This window comes from Protobothrops mucrosquamatus, unplaced genomic scaffold, assembly GCF_001527695.2.
Source record: "Protobothrops mucrosquamatus isolate PMUCROS unplaced genomic scaffold, P.Mucros_1.0 scaffold7905, whole genome shotgun sequence".
Taxonomy (NCBI): Eukaryota; Metazoa; Chordata; class Lepidosauria; order Squamata; family Viperidae; genus Protobothrops; species Protobothrops mucrosquamatus.
In genome coordinates, this window is record NW_015393704.1 from 12,305 (window position 1) to 19,158 (window position 6,854).

At 37.7% G+C, this 6,854-nt stretch overlaps 1 long non-coding RNA gene across 1 annotated transcript; it reads right to left on the reverse strand.

Moving 5' to 3' along the window:
• Positions 1–413: 413 nt before the first annotated feature.
• On the reverse strand, positions 414–6,584 carry LOC107300670. Its single transcript, XR_001549232.1, has 3 exons — positions 6,510–6,584; positions 2,341–2,467; positions 414–495 (listed from the first exon to the last, which is right to left on the reverse strand). It is a non-coding gene; the product is annotated as an uncharacterized LOC107300670 (long non-coding RNA).
• Positions 6,585–6,854: the final 270 nt, after the last annotated feature.

Consider the following 6,854-nt stretch of genomic DNA (forward strand, 5'->3'; position numbering starts at 1 on the left):
TAGCAACAGAAATTTTGGGCTCCATTGTGGTTGTAAGTCGAGGACTACTTGTATCATAATAAAAACAATCTGTTTCAATGGAATTGTGCTCTAGTTTCCAGTTTAAAATAAAATCTTGGGGAAATTCGAAAGGGGTTTTTGTTACACTATTTTTAGAGCAAACGTCTAGGATCAAATTGTAATTAATATATCTATACCCATACATGCTATGTAATTGAATGAATCAAATGTCATAAATTTATGTGCTTATATTTATAGTTTTTCAAAGCATAGCTATAGCAAATCTGTTGCAGTTAACACTGGCCAATAAATCACAACCTATTTAAATTTATGATAAAGAGTCATAAAATGTCATAAATGAATGAGGATTTTTTTAAAAAAATATTCCATAATCTGTTTCAAATTATTTCTTACCTTCAAACCTTCAGTAGGTAACCTGTAACCAAATCTTGCTGGTAAGTCATCAAATGTCTGTGTTGCATTTTCAAAATTAAACTATAATACACAAGAAACACAAAACCATATATCATGTATTAAACTGCAAAATTAGCCATATAAAATATTATTATATAATTGTATGGTAGAATACAAATAGCATACTCTTGAGTTAAACAACAATCTTTGCAAAAAAGATGGTTACAAAGCAAAGAGCAAGACATTTCTAATTTTGAAATTTTGAAATAGCTTAAATATAAAATATATTTTGTTTTCATTTATTAAGACTTATGTTTAAACCAAATCCATGAATAAATATAGAGAGTGTAAACTAGTTTCTTTTTATGGAAAATCAGAGTCAGAAAGTGCCAGGAAGGCAGAAAAACTCAACATTTAGAAATTCAATCAGCTTTTTGCTTCTATTCTGTCTACTGCACTCAAAAAAGGGAATTAACAATTATATAAAACTTACTTAAATTTTATATATTACTTTTTCAATATTAAACTAACTTAAACATAAACTAGAACAAGTTAAAATTATTATTACTTACAGTGCATTTACAGTATTGAAAACCTGTTATCAGCAGAGAATAAACATGGAGAGAAATCTAAGCACTAATTTTTGTTGAGAAATACTGAAATTCTTTTATTAAGTAGAAATATTCTGTACTAAGACATGGCTTACATAGCAGGCATTGAAAAAGCAAATCACAGAAAAGAGCAATAGAGATTCTTCTGGGATAAATGGTATTGGAGAAAAAGACTTCTGCAGAGGCTACTAGATAAAATATGGGCACACACTTTGACCCAGAGATTGCTCCCTGTGTGTGGCTCCCCAACTCATTACTCATATATCACGTTGCTCATAAGTTACAATTAACTTAGTGCAGTGGTTCTCAACCTTTTTAATGCCGTGACCTCCAACCGGTCGTAAGTCGAGGACTAAACCGGTCGTAAGTCGAGGACTAAACCGGTCGTAAGTCAAGGACTACCCAACCGGTCGTAAGTCGAGAACTTTCCCTGCCCGGGAGCGCCGCGCATGCGTGGTTCCACCCCCTGCGCCGGCCGAGGCATAGCTGGCAAGCGGCAGAGACAGAGCAGGCCGACCACCAGCTGGCCCAGCCCAAGGGAGGTAAGGCACCCGCCGGAAAAGGGGGGAAAATGGCAGACAAAAAAAATGGCAGACAGCCTTGCTTGGCGACCCCCGTGAAATGGTCGATCGACCCCAAATGGGGTCGCGACCCATAGGTTGAGAACCGCTGACTTAGTGTTTTTAAGACTTAAATTGGGAGAAGATGGAAGACAATTTATAAAAAAAGTGGTTGAACAAAAATTTGTGTGTATGCTTTTCTGTGAATACATTCACCTGCTGTAAGCAAGCATAGTTTCCACTTTGCTCTAGTAGCAAAGAGGCTCTCAACTCATTTTGCTAAAACTATATTTGGCCATTGACAGTTTGTACATCTGTGGAATAAGGCTTTGGAAAAGCTAAATTGAACTGAGGGCCACAATGACCTTTGAATAAGGCATTAGGGCTAAATTCTAAATGGGATAGAGCCATTCTGCTAATGAGTGAAGCCGCATCAGATTCAAAAGAAGTTTTATTTTTTTATGAAGGCAAGAAGGTTCATAAAAGGAAAGCCAAGAAGGTGGGAAAGACAAGGGAGAGAACAGCAATATAAAGGATTATTGCTTAATGGGAAGCAATATAATGAGGTAGGGGATGCTATAGATAGCTGAGATAGTAAAGATCAGTAGGAAATGTCAGTTAGGATATGTGCTAGGGAAAATGTAGCCATAGGATCTAGTGAAATATTTGAGTGTATCTAACATGGAACTAGGTTTAAAGGGTTGAGTACCATTTTTGAAGAATATTTTATGCTATAAAATAATTATAAAACTTACCGCTAAGATGTCAGCTTCTACTGGCAATAGGTTTAAAAAAGCAAACAGCTGAACTGTGAGAATAGTATAAATCTGAGTGGCAGACAACATTAACATTCCTATTGATAGCAGCATCTTAATGAAATTCCTAGGAAAAAAAAGAACAAAAAAAGAGAATAGGGATATGAAAAAAGCATTCACTTCTCCTTCTTCTTTACTTCCTCTTTTACCACTTCAGGTGTCAAGGAAGATACAAAGTTCTGGCTCTTCTGGCAGCCTCAACCATTGTTAATTGATGTTGTTGTAAAAGCATTCACACTCTAATATAATTGAAACATGTCATCACAAAAGTACAAAAATGCTTTGAGGTAATCCTATTATAGCCACAAGTTATAAAAGCAAGCTAAGTATCCAGTTGTTAAATAAATAGCACACATCTAACAAGCTATTGACAAAGGGTGCTTTAAGCAACACAGGGTGTTTTTAGATTTAAAGGTAAAAACAGCTTCTCTATTATTTTACTAATAGTATCATAATTTTTATTCTTTACAGTCATGAAGTATAATTGTATTAGGTGTCACAAATAACAGTATAGTAAAGGTGACCCTGGTTTAACGACTATGTACAGTTATGATGGTGATAAAAAAGTAAATTTTACGATCAATCTTCACATTTATGACCTTTGCAGGCCTGTAAAGCAAAGGAAAGCTGAAGCACGATCAGAATCGCAGTCATGGTGTCAGTTAGCAATTGCTTTGATTAATGACAGATTGCAGGTAACAGTTGTGGCCATTAAAGAGGACTACCTGCGTGTTACTATTCCTGAATTATAAGGGAAATTTTGTCACAGACTTTGTAAAGACTAAGGTTGGCAAGGTGGGAAACAAGTTTCCAGGCCAGAGATGGGCATTACGCAAGCATGCAGGAACTGCACAGACCACCAAGTATTTACACCAAGGATCAGACAATTCATGAAGGTAAGAAGAAGAAACCTGTTTAAATTCCTAAAAGTATACCTTTGTACTGGCAATGAGGGGGCAATCATAACTTTGTCTGGAATAAGTATTCTAACCTAGCCAAGATGCATTTATTTTACAAATGTACATGGCTACCAATCTTAATTAAATCATTCTAAGTGGCTAACAAGTAATAAAAACAAACACATTAAAAAGCAGCAACAATAACAATAAAAGACTCCTGATAAAAGAATTGGTTCTTCAATCATCACAGAGCAAAACACTATCATCATGACTCCCTTTTTAAGGACATCTGAAAGGCCAATAAGGTTGAGGCCTTCCGAACCTCAGGGGTGGGACTGAGGACTGTTCCACAAGACAGGCACTGTGACAGAAAAGGCATACCTCTTAGGTCTCATAAGATAACACTGTTTCACACAAGGGATCTGGCACATGGCCATCTTTTCAAATCAGGTGGAACAGGGAGAAACAAGCAGTCCACCAAGTATCCTGGCCCTATGCTTTAAAAGTGGTAACTAGCAAGCTGAATTGCACCTAAAAACCTATTGAAAGTTAAAGCAGCCCACACAGCAGTGGTGTTACATGAGCATAACATGGTGCACCCAAAATGGGCCACACCACCATATTTTGGATACGCTGCAGCTTCCAAATGCTTTAAAAATGGTACCTGTGTAGAGATCATTGCAACAGTCCAACTGGGAAGTGACTAAAATGATTCAGGCATGAGTGACCATTAGCAGAATCTCTCAATCTAAGAATAATCACAATTTATGCACAACATGGATTTAGACAAAGGCCCCCTTGGCCCTGGCCAACTCGGTCTAAGAGAATGGTACTACACATGGAGTTAACAAAAGACTGTCTCCAGAAATGAGGGTGGGGGAGTGGGCGGGGGAGATCACTAAATCCTATTTCTTACTCTCTACAAAAGGTTGAGTCCAAGCCTGTTCCATCTCATCCAGTGAGCTACCAGACACTAAATGATCTAGAGTAGAGTTATATAATTGAGTCTCATCAGCATACTATTGTTGTGGGAAAAATAGGAGGAGGAATATGGATATGTTCTCTGCCTCGAGTTATTTGTAAAAATAATAAAGGGAGAATAAAAATAAATAAACGAACACACAAATACTGATAGCACTTAATCCCTTGTCAACAGAAGATCTCGTAGCTTCATGTGGATTACATAGGAATGGGTAAAAAATGGCTCATGGCCCAATTTGTTCCCCCTCCCAACACCCATTAGAACCCGCCTCAAAGGAAGGCAGCACACCACACCCCAAAACTCCTAAACAATTAGATCAACAGTATTAAAAACTGCTGAAAGATCAAGAATAATTAGACACCATTCTCATCGTGGCTTGCTAAAAGTCAACCACAAGTATGATTAAGGGTGTACAAGCTTCTGCAAAGCATTCAATCAACAAGCCATATAATCCCCTTCCTATCCACCCATCACACATATAAGAGTTCAGCAATAACCATGAAAAAGAAATCCAAGAACTACTAAGTATAAATGTCAACGCAGTCATGGGAAAGATGAGGTGTGAAACAAACTCAAGGTGAACTCAGTTTGATTCTGTTTTGTGTAAAGGGAGACAGAGGGATATTCTGGGAGTCTTTCAAAAATCTGTTATTATACCCCTATAACAATAAAGTATAGCTCCTAACCAGATCTAACCAAATATCATCTTCACCATCAATCCTTGATATATGTAAATCAGTTTTACCAACTCGGAATCTGCCAGCCACCACTTAATCTTGATGTCATGTTTAAAAGAGAGTGAGAGAGAGGGATGTGTCTATGTGTCTTCTCCCAAGCCAAGATGTTGATCTAAGCTATAAAGTAACAGATCTTATTTTACTGCCTATCCCATATTGTGAAACCTGACAGGTTTATCTAATTACGGCCTAGATGCCATAGGCATATCAAGAATTCTGAAAAATTAATTTAGGTGCGCTTACAAAATTGTTCTAAATGCCTTTACAAAATAGCTTCTTTGATTAGTCACAAAAGATGCACTTACCCAAAAGCAAGTTGAGCCTTTCTTTATTAATATTTCATTTATCTAGGCAGACTGTCATAGAACTAAACACTAGACTACAGGGAGGGCCTGTTGAAAATTAAGACAGGAGGTCCTGTTGAAAATTAAGACAGTGCTAGAGACCATAGCTTTTCTTTTGATATTTAAAATATTGATGTTTTTTTTAAAAAAGGAAGTATTCCAAACATGATTCATTAATCTCGACAATAATGCTCCATAATTTGCTAGTCCAAATAACATCACAATATATTCAAACTTTTGTATCTTATATTGAAGGCAATCAGATACTCAAGTCCTTCTTTTACCTGACTGAGATTGTAAACATTCTTCAGATCTAAAGATGCAGATGTTCTGCAGCTTGTCTGACAGGTCTGCTATTACAGGAAATGGATAATGATCCCAGATCATGTTCTTATTAAGATCCTAGGTGTGCACTTTTTCATTTCTTTGCAATGAAAAAGATTGGAACAGAGGCTGGGGACTTAGGGGGAAATCTTAAAGAGAGATTTAGCAGACCATCAAAGTATTCCTTTAAAATACTAAGCTCTTTGATATACATGGAATGATGTCTCTTGCCTGGAATTTTTGCTCCAGGTTTCAGGTCAATTGTGCAATCACAGTCCCTATGAGGTGGAAGTGCGGTGGCCTCCTCCTGCTCTCCAAAGACATCCGCAAAATCAGAATTCTTAGTAGGTATGCCCTGAGTCCGGTGAGGAGAAGGGCGGGATACAAATTAAATTATAAATAAATAAATAAAATAAATACTCTGGCTGGATGCTCATTATAAGCACCAAGGAGAGCTATGGAAGTTTGCGCTCAATGGAGAGAGAAATGAGATTGCTCCAGTCGCACAATCCACTCATGGTTTATGGAGCTGCAATCAGGAACAGAACTAGCACCACAGGTACTTGCGAGGAAGCTGTCACATACAAGGCCAAGAATTCCATGTCAATTGCCAGCTGCACTAGAGCAGTGAATCGCAAAATAGGACTCACCTTCAAAGTCTAGCCATCTATAGTCTCTTCTACTACAAATCTTGGTAGTTTTGCTGCAATTTATGCACCACCTCTACATCTATAAAGTTTGTGATGAGATGGAAGCTTTTATTTCTACCTTATACCTCAATTCTAAGATTATAGTGATAGGAGTAAGAAAAAATTCTTCTTACCCCCTTCATCTTGAGCTCTCTTTTATTTGCTGGCTGGTTCCCTCCAGTGAGCTCTCATGATGGAGGCTAGTGGTGTTCTCCTGGTTAGCACCTGTGGATGAGAGTAGGTACTTGCTGGCGGGTTGTTCAGATGCTCTAGTTCCCACTGTTGGTTTTCTCACTATGTAGGTCCTGACAATATGCTCTGAAACTCCAAGTAAAAACAGAAGCACAGATCTCTTTGCTTTTCCCCATTTCCTCCTCTGAAATGGACTTATTGACAGCTCCAATTTGCATTGGCTCCCCCATCCATGTCCAGAGATGCGACCGTTAGAAACCTTTGACTGCCAACCTGTAGGCACCTCT